Here is a 15,751-nt window from a genome sequence, read left to right on the forward strand (position 1 = left end):
AAGAAAGCTTTGTAATTGCAAGTTTCACTGAGTTTGTTTTTTTTTTTTTTTACATATACAGTACAACATCAGAGGTTTTGGTAGATAGGTTAATCCATTGTGTCCTCACATGGAGGGAGCCCCGGGCTTGCTTGCTTGAGGCTAATAAGACGTATGCATTTTTAGATAAAGCGATGCCTTGGGCCAGAGGTCCACTGGCCACAGCCGTATTGGAAGTAAGAGAACACATTTCCTGACTGTACGTTTGGTCTCAGCGTGAGTCACTGTAGCACACAATGACCAGTGACGAGATATACAGCATGGACGCATCCCAGACAAGGTCAGGGGTACATGTGTGGTCGTGCCTACCCTGTCACAGCAGGCTTCTAATAAACTGCAGACGATGCAGATTCTTAACATTCATCTAGATTTATGTGGGACCCCTCCAATGAAGCCTTGATGTGGGAAATTTCTGAAGCTGATGCTGTCTGTTAAATGTGCAGGATATCCAATACACTGTCTGGTGTTGATTTTAACCCCCCCAAAAAATCAACATCCACTTTATTCTGTCCACATTCCAGGTGCTCTGTTTTGCAAACCAGAGCATGTTTACTGTGATATAGTGCAGCAGTCAGCAACTTCAGACATCTGAGAAACAAGAAGGGTGCTCCTGGACTCGGGGTTCAGACAGGTCTCATGCAGTTTTACACACTTCATGTATTATGAATGTGTCTGTGCCAGAGAAACTTTGGGCTCCATTTTGTTAACAGTTACTGAATGCATGTTGTACTCGGTGAATTCCAGAAATCTAGTTCACAAAATCCTTGGAGCTGGCTTAGACGCATGAAAAATTCAGTTAGGTGCCCTTGATCAGAGGCATATTTGGAAGCAGTGGGCACAGTTGGAACCAGGGTCTGAAGCCAAAAATTCACCGCTTTTAAAGTGGCCCACCTCACCACCCTGCAGACATCTCTTATGACTGCAGGAGGTCCAATTCACAGAAATCTTCTGCTGCAGCACCAGATTTGTTTACACGTTGACAGTGGTGTCATATAAGCAAAATAGGTTAAGCTACATTACCCAGTTTTTCTAGTTTATGGTGCAGGTCATTGCAATCACCAGTGAGTGCCATCATGGAGCTTTGTCTTATCAAACATTCATGCTCTATTTTCCTAACCAAGCTCCCCGGGCGCACAATGTCTAGACAACACACTTTGTCTGGAGCTCTGCTATGTGATTAATTATTACAAAGATTTTAAGGGTGCTCTGCTTTGCTTCTGCCTCACCGCATTCTTAAATTTTTGTCATTTTATATATCGTCAAAAATTTCATTTCATTGTAATTTATTAGACCCACAAGACAGTTGTTTGATGTAATGCGTGGCTTTATGTTTTTATTTGCCAATCCACAAAAATGCTGACACCTCATCTACTGTATAGAATAGCTGTACCGCAGTTAATCTTTTCCTTTTTGTTGATTGAAAAAATAATCTGTCTCTCGACACATATATAGTCCAATCCAATCACTGTCAGCTACAGGTCTCCCTCAAGGAAGGCGACATTCTATTTTCTTCAAGGGGAAGGAGAGTGCTTCAATTTGAAAGAAGTTGTTATTCGCCCTCCAACGGTGTGTCGTCCTTGAACCAAAACATCATCCCTCAAAAGCCGTTTACCTACGTGGGCCATTACCTTCTTTCTCATACCTCCCTGTGTTTCATTAACCTTTATAACCACATTCTGCTTGAACAACTATAGACATCGCCAGAGGTGTTTGGACTGTTGAATCCAGGTTTGAGAGTTACAATATACTGTAGGTGAATCTCTGAAAGAACCCCAAATTTGACATCTGGATGAATAAGGGGCACAAAACGGTCAAAAAAGAAGCCCTCGCTGATGTGTTCCAATACATTTTTCTTTTTTTGATTTTCTGACTGTTTGTGCGTGACCAGAAAGAAACCAAATAAACAAGTCAGCCAGAGACAGATATATAAATAAATCAACAGATAGACAGACAGACAGACTCTTTCTTAGCCTATTATTAACCTCCTCCTTTTCGACCAAGAACATTTGCAGGTAAATGAGCTAATATCTCTTCAATCACTGAACGTCTCTCTTTCTATCAGTGGGTTTTCACTTGAAGTGGAGCAAATTACTTGAAAAAATGTGAAGATAAAAGTCAACGAGCTTGAAGGACCACCTGAAGATAATGATTTGTGTCAAGGGGAACATATTGTTTCACTGCAGTCTTGGAAATGACTTCGCTCATCAGGTAGGCAGACGCAAACCGATAAAAGAACAAAAGTGCTTTGCAGTGGTGCTCATCTGTGAAGAATCTCATTAATACCACTGGACGCCTCCTGCACTGTGTCTTTGCAGCCTTAGGCACAACTCTTAATCAAAATTCATCAGTAAATATTCATGACAGCATGAGCAAACATAAGGTCTTGATTACTCCAACATGAGAATGACCTCTATCAAAATGTAAATCATTTAAACGGAGGGCGATCGCCGCAGAGTGGTATCAGGACTTGTGCAACGTTCTGGCCTGCAGACGGGGTGATCCTGTTTGGCGAAGCCTTAAGTCCCCTCTGTCTCTCTCCGTCTCTCTCAACACAACAAGCCCTCTCAGCCAGAGTGCCTTGCATTATTTACATGTTTATGATTAGTTAAGCCTCACATGGAGCCGCCATCTGCCGGAAAGTGGCATGTAGAATTGGAGTGCCATTAGGCCTATTTATTTTTACTGAAGCAACGAGGAAAATCAGGAGAAATAGCCGCGTGGCCTCCAACACACACTCTCACTGACGTCCATTGCCACGCGTACCCTAAAGTCATAAAATGTGGTATTTACACCTCATTAAGTGTTCTATTGCTCAACATCACTGTTTAAAAATTTACCCTAAACTAGAATAAACTGTACAGATGGTGCTCAACAACCAGGGCACCATCTGATCAGCACCTACACAGCACTGCCTTACCTACCTGAAAACATGTGTTTAGATTTGAAACATATGAATATTTAGCACAGTATGCATGCTTTAAAATGAGCAGGTGTTTAAAGCAACAAGGGACCATATTAGGGGATGCAAATTGTGGCTTCTTCAGTACAATTTATTTATACTGTACTTTTTTTAATTAATGCAGATTCTTAGGAACTGGTTTCCATTCAATAAATCAATGAGTAGAGTGCTGATTTTTTTTTACTGATATTAATATTAGTATTATACGGAAGCCCTAAAGTACGGAAGCCCTAAAGGGCCATGCATTCATTTTATTTCCTCCGTTTTCCCATAATGACGAGTTAATTTAATTTGTTTCCCCGAGATCTCGAGATAACGAAACTTTGTTTTCCCGAGATAACGATATAATTAATTCGAGATCTCGAGATAATGACTGATAGGCCTGAGATTATGGAGACGCCCGGGACCTCATAGCTGGTCAGCTATGTAGTTAACGACGACATCAGGCTCACTTAGATTGCGCCGCTGATATAGCTGAAGCCTTGCTAACCGTCTTTTTAGATTGCACACACTAATGTGTATATTATCTGTAATAGCAAGGCATAATGCTATTTCAGCCTGTCAGGCCTTGATTGAAAAGATATGTGACGTGGTGATCGATATGCTCCTGCTCCTCTGACATTGCTACACTGAATGATGTTTCCTGCAATGACTTAATATACTACACTATCGTTTTGTTTTCTCAAGATCTCGAATTAATTATATCGTTATATCGGGAAAACAAAGTTTCGTTATCTCGAGATCTCGAGAAAATTATCCCGTTATCTCTGAAAATGGCAGTTGTTAATTCGAGATAATAACTCTAGATCTCGAGAAAACAAATGAAATTAACTCGTTATCACGGGAAAACGGAGGAAATAAAATGTGTAAATGTATGGCCCTTTAGGGCTTCCGTAGTATTATTATCATTATAATGATTATTATTATTAGTTTGTGTCATTTGTCGGGCAGTAATGCAGTTTCAAAGCACACTAACCTCTAAAGTCTTTGAGGGGTTAAGTTGCATTAAAAGCCATTAATTAGACAGACATACTGTTACAAAATGCAAACTCTTAGGGTCAAAAGCAACTGAGCAGTGTATTTCCATTTATAGCAATGTATCTATAATGCTCCAAAATACTTCATCGCACTGTGGCAACAACCAGCTGTAGTTCTGCTAACAAACAAACTCATAAACACATGGATACTTTGCATTTTGTAAAATGTTTTCAGTTTCATTTGAGCAGGAGACCACGGCTGAAGAACAGAGAGCCACAGCTTAAGGCTGCTGTTGATAGTGCTGCTAACCAGCTAGCGTTTAAGCTGCTCAGGTATAGCAGCCAGTCCGCCTTGGCAAGCGGCCTGCCTTGCTGCCGGGCAGCTATAGCCAAGCTGACAAGAGCTGAAAGGTACTGGTAGTGTCTGTGTCCAGGTGACCACCAGTGACAGCTGAAAGCAAATGATTTATGTACCTTGGTTCCATTTTTTGACATTTTTTTTGTACTCTGTTGTCCACAACAGCACAAAGGTGTAGTGTGCATGACAATGACGGGCTCTGAAACTTTTTAGTGACCCACTTTTTAAAACAAACTTATTCTTTTACTGGATTCTGATGACTCGTGATTTTGTGCAGCGGACACCTTTTTGTGAATTAATTCTAAAGCTGCACTACTCAATGTAAACTGGGAAGAGACAACAGAGCATCTTGGCACATTTCATTTCATTGCTTTAATTTTACGTTTTGGTTCAGTCTGATTTCCCGGCAAAGTAGGCAGAAAATGATCCGGTAAACCCACTATACTTCTTGCACAAAATGACAACCAGCCAATGTTAGCAGGTAGTCGGTGAACATCGTATACATTTGGTTGCTAGATAGCTAGATATTTCCCTCTGGAGCTGGTGAAAACCAATCTGGAGCTAATAAGAGAATGAGTATATGGACAATTTATTGGTAAGAAATATGAGCCAAAATGAATAATAATATCACTGTGTTGTGGAAGTGTAATGTGTTTTGTTTTGGTTCTGAGGGTATATTATGTTGGTGTAATATTTACAATCAGTTCAATTTGTTTAGGTTTGATGATGAGATATATTCTTCTATGGGCTTAGTCAAAGGGAAGGGCTCAGTGGTGTACATACGGGGCTAGATGTCAAGGGATGGAGGGCTGTGGCGTTGATTTTTTATGCAACTCAACAATATAAAAGCCTTTAGACTATGCAACAACAATGATCGTGTGAGATTACTGCATTGCACACTGACAGATATGGTCCCAATAAATTCTTAGTCACAATCTGTGTCAGACTGTATAGCATCAATTTGAGGCATGTCAGATTGTGGAATGAATGTGTGGTGAATCACAGAGACTAAATAGAGAAAAAGGATATGAGAGCAGAGCTCAGCTCATCCCTCTTGTGTTTTGAATATGCAGCCTCCATTGTTTGGGTTTTTGTGTTTAAACCACTGAATGTATTGAATATGGCTTGAGCTTTCAGGCCTGAAAAGTGAGGTCAGCACAGAAGTGCCTTAAACTTGCATTCTGTCTAATGGCCAGCAGAGTCACTGCTCTGGTTTCAAAAAGAAGTCAGATTGTATAAGCCTATGAGAAACCCACTCAACTTCTTACTTGATTTATTACCTTAGTAAACAGTTTCTCAATGACTTTATGGTCTCAATTGCTCGTTTAAAGTCTTCTTAATACAGCCTGATGTTCATCCTGTAAATCATGGTCCCGTTTAGGGCAAAAATGAACAACGCTGTAGGGTGTGGCTACCTTGCGATTGACAAGTCGCAACCACAGTGTGTCCTTGGATTCTCAGTCCAATCAGCGTTGTCCCCACCTCCAACCTCTTGTCCAGATATGGTCACTTCTGGATCCCAAAAGATAAGATGCCGACGGCTGTAATGCCAAAGTTGAGGCTTCAGAACTGCGCACAAATGCCGCCATGTCAAATACTTTGCAGCCGCACACACTCGCTGACAGTTAACGCATCACAGTTCCTATGACTGAAGGGCTCAGTCTTTAACAGTGGACATTTGTATTCAGCCAAAACTTTGGTCCACAAAACATTTGGTGATGCCACAGTGGGTGTAAAAGTGCCATGTGTTTTTTGACCTAAACCTCCAAAAGACGCTTTCAAAATGTTGCACCATCCAGTGCATCCTGTGTCATTTCATGTCACATTCTTAGTGCTTGGTTTGTAGACTTGGGTTGTAGCAGCTGTCACATTGTGAGAACTTGGTCCCATGTCAGGCTGCCATTAGTTGGCAAATCGGCTACTCTCTCAGTGTGATCCGGGACCTGTGTCGGGACCGACGATTTGACCACAGTCCTTTCACATTACTAACTTTTGTCTTTGACAGTGTAAAGGGGCCTAAAGTCATTAGAAGTCACTGCTGATTTTAGGTCAAACACTAAAGCCTGTGTGTCCTGAAAGCAAATATCTTGTCCTTGAATGCACTTCAGGAGGCAGACAGAAACAGTGACAGACACAAAGGCATCCTGACCGCTCCCTGAGTGTTTTTTTCTTATTTGCTGTCAGTCTGCAACATACTCTACTGAAAGCAGTTGTCACGAGATTGTGACGGCGGCGTGCCTCCCGTAAGTGAATCAGATCGGATTGTTCCAGCACTTTGTCTTTCCATTGCAGGAGGTGGAGCTCCTCCTGTCAGAAACAGGTGCGCTAACAGAATGATGTAATCAGCTGTAGACGATACGCTTCACTCACCCACCGAGGCAGATAACCCCAATAATACATTTGTTCATTCCTTGCGTTTTTGACAAGAGGGAGTAATACAGCCAAAAATGAACGAGTTGACGGGAGCCCAGAGTAGACAGATTGCACATCCACACTATCTTCAAGAAGGATGTGTTCTCCTGTCAAGTGTTGTTCTTCACGCACAGCAGGCAAAAGTGAAAACAGTGGGATTCATGTGTCTGTATCTTATTGTGAACCGCACCCGCAGGAAGTGTTTTTTAAGCAATATAACATCTCAGGAGTCCATATTTCAGTGCCTTCAAAATAAAATGAGAGGTTTTATTTATGATTTTGCTTTTAATCCTTTCAGACCCAGGCCAAAAATGTATTTGCGCCACTTCCATGTACTCAAAGTCTGTTAGTAGCTTTAAATTTGTCTTTTTTGCACGTTTTTTTGAAAATGAAGGAACATTTGGTATGAATGGTTGCCTTGAAGATTTCTGATACATCAAAAATGCATAATTTAGGCGTACATGGGAAAATATAGTTAGAAAATTATTTTTCCTACTTCTTAAGGTGTCAAATATTAAAGGGTGTGATGAAACTGGCAGAAACTATGGGCTTACAACAGCACAAAACAACGTGTGATATAGTGCCACAACTAAATAAGTAGGGAACAAAAGAAAAAAACAAACAAAAACTTTTTACCCCCACTATCCCTGTTTGAATGCTCCATTTCTCTCAGGTAGTACCTACTGTGGTCACTCACAGCCAATCCATTACAAGGCAACCATTCACTCAACCTCTCAGGGAAGACCACTTCCTCCAGAAAGCCTTGTAATGCGACACAACCTCAACACAGCTCCTTTAGGTGTCATCGGGGAGCTGTACACATTGATTAGTAATTGTCCTTCCTTTTCTTTCCTGAGAGGCTGTTTGTCCCACAGGGAGGCAGCCATTACACCACAGCTGGCCACAGGGACCATTCAAGGGCAATCACAGCAAAAAAGACTCAGGATAACCACTTAGATGGGAGTGCATTGGTCTGGATTGGTAACAACGAGTAAAAAGCAAGAAAGTCTGGAGACAGAACTCGACTGAGTGGGTTCACTGTGAGAATGTCACAGTGAGCTGCAGTGGCGCTGCAATGAAGGGCTTCTTAAAAGCTCTCTGGGAAGTCACAGGTTTGGGCTGCTTTTACGTAGGGATGTGCACAGCACAGTTGCTATAGTGGTTCAAGCCTCTGACCCTTCATCCTCTTTGGCTAAAGTGACTTTCAGGACAGACACCACCAAGTATTGTCTATGTAGTCAAAGCCTGATATAGCTATCTTATTTCTGTGTGCCACAGACCTCAGGTGAGCCACACATTGGACAGTGTAGATCATAAAGCTACCAAAGTATCTTTCTGCCATGGCATAAAGGCTTCAGGAAGTCAGGTGACATTGTATAAAAAGCAACAAAGTCTGCTTAGACTCAGTTGACACTACAGGATTTTAGTCCTGACTGTCCAGTCATTGCCGTTTTTTAGAGACTGCGGACACAAAGAACCAAGGTCACAAGCAAATCGGTGCTTGCTCCCGTATTCAAAAGTCGCCGTGTGTGACTGTTAAAGGACTTGTAGTGTGTAGTGTAGAATGACTGCGAGATTCCTCATTACAAAAGAGAAAGTTGTGTAGCGTGACCAAGGCATAAGCGTGCATGTTGTGATGGCTGAAAGGGTCCAACACAGGACTTTCACCCAGGAGACAAGGCGTCCTGTTCCAGTGGAACATTTTGTTTTAGTGTTGCCTCACTATTCATGTGTGCAGGAATTGACTGCTCAGCCTGGGTTTGCTCGCCCAAAGCCTATAGACAGCTTGGCCCTCCATAGAATAGCAAAACCAATAGGGAAAAGCAAAAGGGAAAAAATACAGGGATCAAATAAAGTACATGAAAAAGTTGAATATTGAAAAAACGTTTTTATGCAAATAATAAATAAATATACACAGAAATAAATAAACAACAGCATGAAAATGAAAGGCAATTATTGTGATTATTCTTTAATTTTGTTATTTGTTTTCTTTTATGTATTTCTCTTTATATTACCACTTTACGTATTTATTCTTTTAATTATTCAACCTTTATTTTCTCATTCTTTTACAGAATTACTTTTTAATGGCACTCTTAGGACTCCATATTTTTTAAAGCTTTATGTTTTAAGTTGAAAGGGATGAGCTCAAGGCTGACTTCCACAGACAAGTAGGGGAAGCCGGAAAGGCGACAGACTAACACATTTTTTATTTTGTTATATAGATAACACAGCCCTCACCTTTAAACCAGTAATAAGTAGCTCACTCTTTTCACTGCAGGATGAACTTCACACTTCAGACATGTTCATTCCTACTTTGTGTGAACACGATAAAAGTTGTCTAGCAACTTCTTCAGCAGCTGTGACTGGTTTGTCTGAAACTCATTTTATGTGACAATTTCTGCTCTAAAAATGGTTCTCATTAATCAGTCAATTAGCATAGAGTTCAGTGACTGTAATAGTGTTTGGTTGTGCTGAAACACTGTGAGTTGGTAATGTGTTAGCAAAGTAATATCACAGTGCCCCCAATAATTTGTGGTTTTCTGGTTTTCCCATAATATGTATTATTATTTACCATATACAGTTCTTATAAATCCACAGAAAAATGTACAATAACCCTCTATGAAAACTATTTATTCTTGATTTGATTAGATTGTATTGGACATGTTGCCACTCGTTGTTCCTATACATAGTGTTAAATGGTTGATTGTGGTTGGCTAAGGTCAATGCGGCTTTATAAGTGAAGCATTGTACTGGCTGGTTCACATTTTTGTTACGGTTGCAGGGAAGCAACAGTAGGCGAGACAAAGAGAGCTGAGGGAGCAAATTTAAAGGAGAAACTTCTCTGTGAAGCTGATTTCAAAGCAGCAACGAGCCGACAGCTTAATCATTAAGACTGCAGTGTATGTGCCTCTGTACCTTTTGTAAAAACTGGAAAGTAACTGTTTTTATGGTCTGATATTTAGTGCGCCAAAATTATAGCCTTTGTATTTGCTGTTGTTGAGAAAAAACATTTTATTCTTTCGATCTAGGGTTTTCATCTGAAAACCTAGTTGTGTGTACATGTGTGTGCCCTGTGTGTGCCCGTGCCTGTGTATGTACCAACATGTTCTCACTTCAGACTCAAATACAGCAGCTGTGTTTGTAGCCTTAAGCCTGTTCGAGCAATCACCTTTCAGTATAATCAACAATATTTCACTTTGTTATACCTCTTTATAAGACAAACTACAATTCCATATTTCTGTGATGACAGAGGCTCTTCATAATTCACAACTAAGGATTGACAAGTTAAGCTTATGATTTAGGGTGAACCATATCTTTCCATCTTGCTCCTGTTTTGAAAAAAATGAAGAATTAAATGCATTGTTAAGAAAGTGACAAACTGTGAACTATCTGGCCTGCATTCTGACAGCTGTAGCATTTCTGGTTGTTGATTTATGAGCCCCATAGCGCTAGAGTTTTTAATGAATGCCTTTTGTTTCCACCTAGCAAATGGAGGACTTCATGATAACTAACTCAAATCCTAAGACGAAAGAGCAAAACAAAGCCCATGTAATGTATTTTTTGCAAAGTGCCTCAGACACCAAAAGGAAAGTAATATTAAAAACCTGTTATAAACAAAGACCATTATATATCCATGGGAAATACATCGCATTATGTTAAAGCCATTTCTACAGCGATCAAGTAAAGTCAATTAATAATACTGGGACCTAATTTTGGGACCTGAGCGCAATCTGGGTGAGAGAGAAGTATATAGAGATAGCGACACTATGTCACTCCTGCAGCTTGTTCAAATCGCAGTGAGTCAGGGCAATAGCGGTTGCAAGTGTGGTTGCACAGCTGGCCAAGGCAACATGTCCGACCTGAGGAGGTCGAACATAAAGAAATATCTAAAAGCTGAAGAGTGCACAGTGTTTGACAGCCTGACTGCCAACTCTCCTCCACAGCTGATATAAGCACGTCTGCAGCCAGAGCTAAAGAAGGTGAACTCTTCATGGATGATAAAACTTTAAGGGACGCAATGACAATGTCATTGACATCTTCAGGTAAATAATTGCTTGGTTGGATAACTTGTTGGAAATAACTGGGCTGTCTTCACTGTATTTGTTAGCTTGGCTTTTTTTTTTTTTCAAGCGTTAGCCAACACTCACCTACTGGCTGTATACGCAAAGTATTGACTTATTTTAAAAAGGTATCAACCAGACTGCAGGAGTTTCGGGCCAATCTGTCCCAGATTCACCCCTCCCAACAATCTGGTCTGGAACCTCAGATTATCACCACGGATCAGATTATCTGGTAATGAGAGGTGTGTACAAATCCAGTAATAAACCTGCTGAACCGATGCAGAGTCATCTGGACTTCCTGTCAGGAAATCTTGACTTCCTGTTAGGAAATGGAATCTGGATGACCTTGCCAGACCACAATAGTCAATGAGAGAGATATCCCGCAGCAGCTGAAGGCGTTTCCAAGCAACTTTAAACATTCTGGCCCTTGAGGCTAGCTAGCATATTACTGTTGACAAGTATTAAAACTGACAGATAAAATCTCACCTCCAGTTCCCGCTGAAGAATAGACATCCCCTGTCGACCGCCTCTCCAAAACTATTCTCTCATCCAGGTTCGTTTAGCATTCTGCTTTTGTATTTCCTCACTGCAAAGCATCACTGCGTCAGTCTCCACTTCGTTTTCATCTTCTTCCCGAGAGATCACGTGAGCTAATCTTAATGATATCCCGCAGTGTGTGATGTGCATTTATTTTCACATCTTGTAGCGCGTGTGCATTTATGAGATTAGAGGGAACATCTGTGAAAATGTCTTCTTATGTGCATGATGCAACCTGATTTCAAGATCTGATGAGATTTTAAAACTTCTGTAGTCTGAGCCCGGCTTTAGTCCTCTTGAAAGACTCTCCATGTGCTTGCTTTGGTTCCTTTATCGTACTTCCCACACATTCACTCGCTTACACCAGACTTTTATTTGATCAGCATTTAAATTTGCAGAATTTATTCCATAGTTTTTTGTTTAAGATGTATATATGCTGAACACCTTTGATAATCACTCAAAAGCATCAGGGAGAGGAACTGTTTTTACAATTTTTGCAGCGTCCCCCCCCCCCTCTCTGTCATTGAATGTCTCTTTACTTTCCTGTCGTCTTCCATCTAGCTGTGGCTGAAAGTTTTATTCCCAACCACAAAAAGCAAGCTGGCTAAAAGAGCCAAACTACGTGACATGTTCTGTCCGTCTGTCTTCAGCTCTGTTCCATTGCTATGGACAGCGTCGCATCTACACACACACACACGCACGCACACACACGCCTTAATTAAGTTTCTCATTTCAACATTTCACAGTGCTGGTGGGGCTCACTTTAATCAAATGCAAAAATATTTACACACCAAAAGGCATGAAACCACCTGCCAGCACTGCTCATGTGACGGGCACAAAACTCACAGCTTCAGGCGTCACTGGGAAAACTGACCGCTCTCTCTCTCTTTAAAAAAAAATGATTTGAAATGCATCCAAAGTGGGCAAACAAGCTATTTATGAGTTACTTGAAGGGGAAATAAAAGAACCAAGTGGAAGTATTTAGATGTGTTTTGTTTTACCGACAGAAATGAAAAAATAAGCCTTTATACTCCATCAAATTTATAAAGTATTTACAGTATATGTCTTGAAATAGATGTGCTTGAACAAAGTTGTGATTCATAAAACTATCTATTTGAAATAACTGGTTTATTTTCTTATCAAATTTGTTCTTTTCAAGTTCAATTTTGAATTGGGTTGCAATGGTTTGTCATTTTAAAAAAGTAGCTTGTCTTCTTTTTTTGCAGCATAGTTTATGTTTTTGTAAAGAAGTCACTTAATCAAGTGCCTCTTTGGTGTCCCCCCTTTATTTCCTGCGTCATTGTCCCAATTATTCATTATTATGCTGTATTCTGAACCACACTGCAGGCAGCTAATTTTGCCGCAGAAAGAGGATCTCAGAAGTCTTGTCGTGACTCAGACTAAAAATGTTGAAAAACTGCAACAACACTGTAGAGCTGTGGGAAGAGGGAAAGCAGGCCTGCTTGAGCAGTATATTGATCATCTTTCTGCAAAGTGTTGACACACTGTGTAACTCCACAGAGCGGGTTCACCTGCTCTGCACCAAACCAAATCATCGGAGACTATTCATGTTTACTGCCCCTCGGCAACAAAACAATGAGACAAAAACACAGCAGCCACGTTGGAGAAGAGACAGGAGATGGTTTATGTGTGGGAATATTGCGAGGGTTTATTTTAAATGAAGCACAATGGCTTAATTTCCCTTCACTCGGAGCCTGAAAAACTGACACATCTAGCCCTTTAGATTTTCTTCTCTGTGCTGTTGCAGATGAAAGCGGGGCAGGAATCACGCAGCTTCAACATTCTCACTTGCAAATTCAGGGATGACAGGGTTCCTCCGCCAGCTTCAATTATGAATGACAGCCTTTTATCTCCTGCCTGCTAATTAGGTGATATGATGCTATAGGCTCACACCACCGTTCTCTTCTCTTTTTTTTTTTTTTTGTTCTCCAGGATACCTGAATCCAGCCTATTCTAGTGAAACACATACGTGCGGAGAGAAATGGGTCAGGAAGAATTATCTTGGAGTTCAAAAGAGTGATGTTTAAAGTCATACAAAGGAGGAACCTCAAGGAGAAAACAATAAGCCCACTGTATATGAAAGAAAGTGAATTTTTTTGTGCCTATGGAAAGTTTGCAGCTGCTGGAACAGAACATCCAAAGGAAAGTTGATCGCAGCATTTTAATAATTTGGCTTTATGGTGAATATATTAATATGAAGCAGTAGTCGGGTATCCTTGTTCCCTCGCTCGCCTTCTTTTTTGTGGACACTTAACTGCGGGGACATCCTCATCCAACGTCACAGAGGCTGATTTGGAACCGGTACCCACAACTTTAACAAGTCATTTTTAGTGTAATACGGAAGCGCGGCATTTAAATACATGTCAAAGGGGCCACTCAGAGGGATTAGGTCACAGTTGAGATGGGGAAAGGATCTGGGGTCAATCCGACTGGATCCAATTAGCTGCCTCTGACAGGAGGCCATGACAAGCCTAACGCTGCAGCGACGTCTTATTCTCTGAGCCAGGGTCCCCACTCGCGGAGGGGATGGAGGGATAGAGGACTCAGGGAATAATAGAAGAACAAACAAGTCACGACTCCGGGAGAACACCCACCAGATACTCATTAGAAGAGAATCTCTGCCTCTTCCACTCCCCTTCCTCTGCTCACAGCCCTCTCCCTCCCTCCCTCAGCCTCCCCTCTCTCCCTATACCACTTTGCAGAATATACAGTGAGCAGTATTGACAGCACTTTTGATAGCATTCAATTAAAGTTTTTTTTTTAAAGCTGCCCGAGGTGACAGCATTTCTTTTTTCAAAGGAGGGCTATAAGACTTTTTGTGTGCCGTAAAAGAATCACTTCCAAGGAGTTTTCAGATTTTTTTTTTTTCTTTTTTTCCTCAAAGTGATGTCAATTATGCACTTTAAAAATTGTCCATTTGATGTGGGTCATTAAAAAGGAAAACAGCGTGAATGTTTAATGAGTGGTGTGGGCAAAGAGCTTTGCAGATTACAAAACTCAGTGAGACGCAGAATTCTAAACAAGCACACCTCCGTACGAGCAAAGTTTGGGTTATTTTATTGCATCCAGACCTCCCTTTTCACATCATCCTATATTAATAAATAATAAGCAGTTGCTTAATGAAGTGTTGTTTGCCCGTAACTGCACATAGTAATCCACGGACCCCTAAAGACCTAAACAGTTCATTTCCAATGCATGAATTTAAACCTCTGAGAGAAGGAAGGTGATCAAAATGCAATCTATTCAATATGGCATGTTCATTATTGAGTGAAAAAAAGAGGAAACCATTTGCAACAGATAAAAGTAATTACTCACACAGAACACCGCTCCCAGGGACTAAACTCTTTTTAGTTGTCAAGACAGTAAACAAGTGGTGGAAATGGGGCTGGGGGGATCAGTGGTCCTTTGAAGTCTTCTCTCCTTGTTTAAAATAAGCACAGTAGCTTGCCTATTCCTCTCCATGGCCGTGGAGAGAATCAGCAGCTCAGACAGGAAGCTCTGTGGCCTTGGCACCCCATTTCAGGGACCCTGGACAGCAGCCTTGAAGCAGGAAGCACAGGGTGATGGACTAATCGTATTCAGGTCCCTGAACAAGTGCCTTCTAGGCCGACTCCCGCACAGCTGTGTGTGCCTCTGAACCATCACCAGCTGGGCTGAACAGGCCATCCAGCTAAGGTTATACAAAGGGCATGAGCGGAGCAGCAAAGACTTGGTTGAGGAGTCAAGGTTTGATGAACAATAACCATCAGATTCCCAATGAATAACCTTGTGTAATCAATGAAGAGTTGCCATATGGCAGTTGATCCAAACATGAAGCATCCACTTCCTTTATGTTCAAGTCATTCACATGTGCATTGGTTATCTGTAGGGCAAGGCCATATAAAGTTAGACCGCTACCCACACATATAACATCCTTCATGTATAAAGGTATACTGTACAGACTGCGAGATATGGGCAGACTTTTCTAAGGGCAGAGGCACATCATTGTTCTTGTAATTGTTTGCAAGGGCTATTTGTTTGTGCAGTTCTCTGAAGGAAGTTTCCCAGCAAATAAAACTAAAATGCTATCCTTTTAAATTAAGCAACTGAAGCACTAAAATGCTCGAGCGCAGTCTGAAAGCAACGCAGCGAAACTGAACCTTGGTGTGAGAGCAATCAAAGAACACACACCTTAATAAATGGCAGATTAGCAGCCAAATGCTGTTTTCTCTGCCTGTTGGCTTTGGAAATTTATTTTTAAATCACTGAGCAACCACTGTTAGTACTGAAGATAGCTGTCTTTATTATCCTCAGCTCGAGAATTCATTTCGCCTCACAAGGTCTTCAGCTTCACCAAAACAAATGGTCTCCAATGAAAAGCACTCAGGGTCATAAGGAAGAACAGGGG

The sequence above is a fragment of the Pagrus pagrus genome (genome assembly GCF_965226575.1).
Source record: "Pagrus pagrus genome assembly, chromosome: 8".
Classification (NCBI taxonomy): domain Eukaryota; kingdom Metazoa; phylum Chordata; class Actinopteri; order Spariformes; family Sparidae; genus Pagrus; species Pagrus pagrus.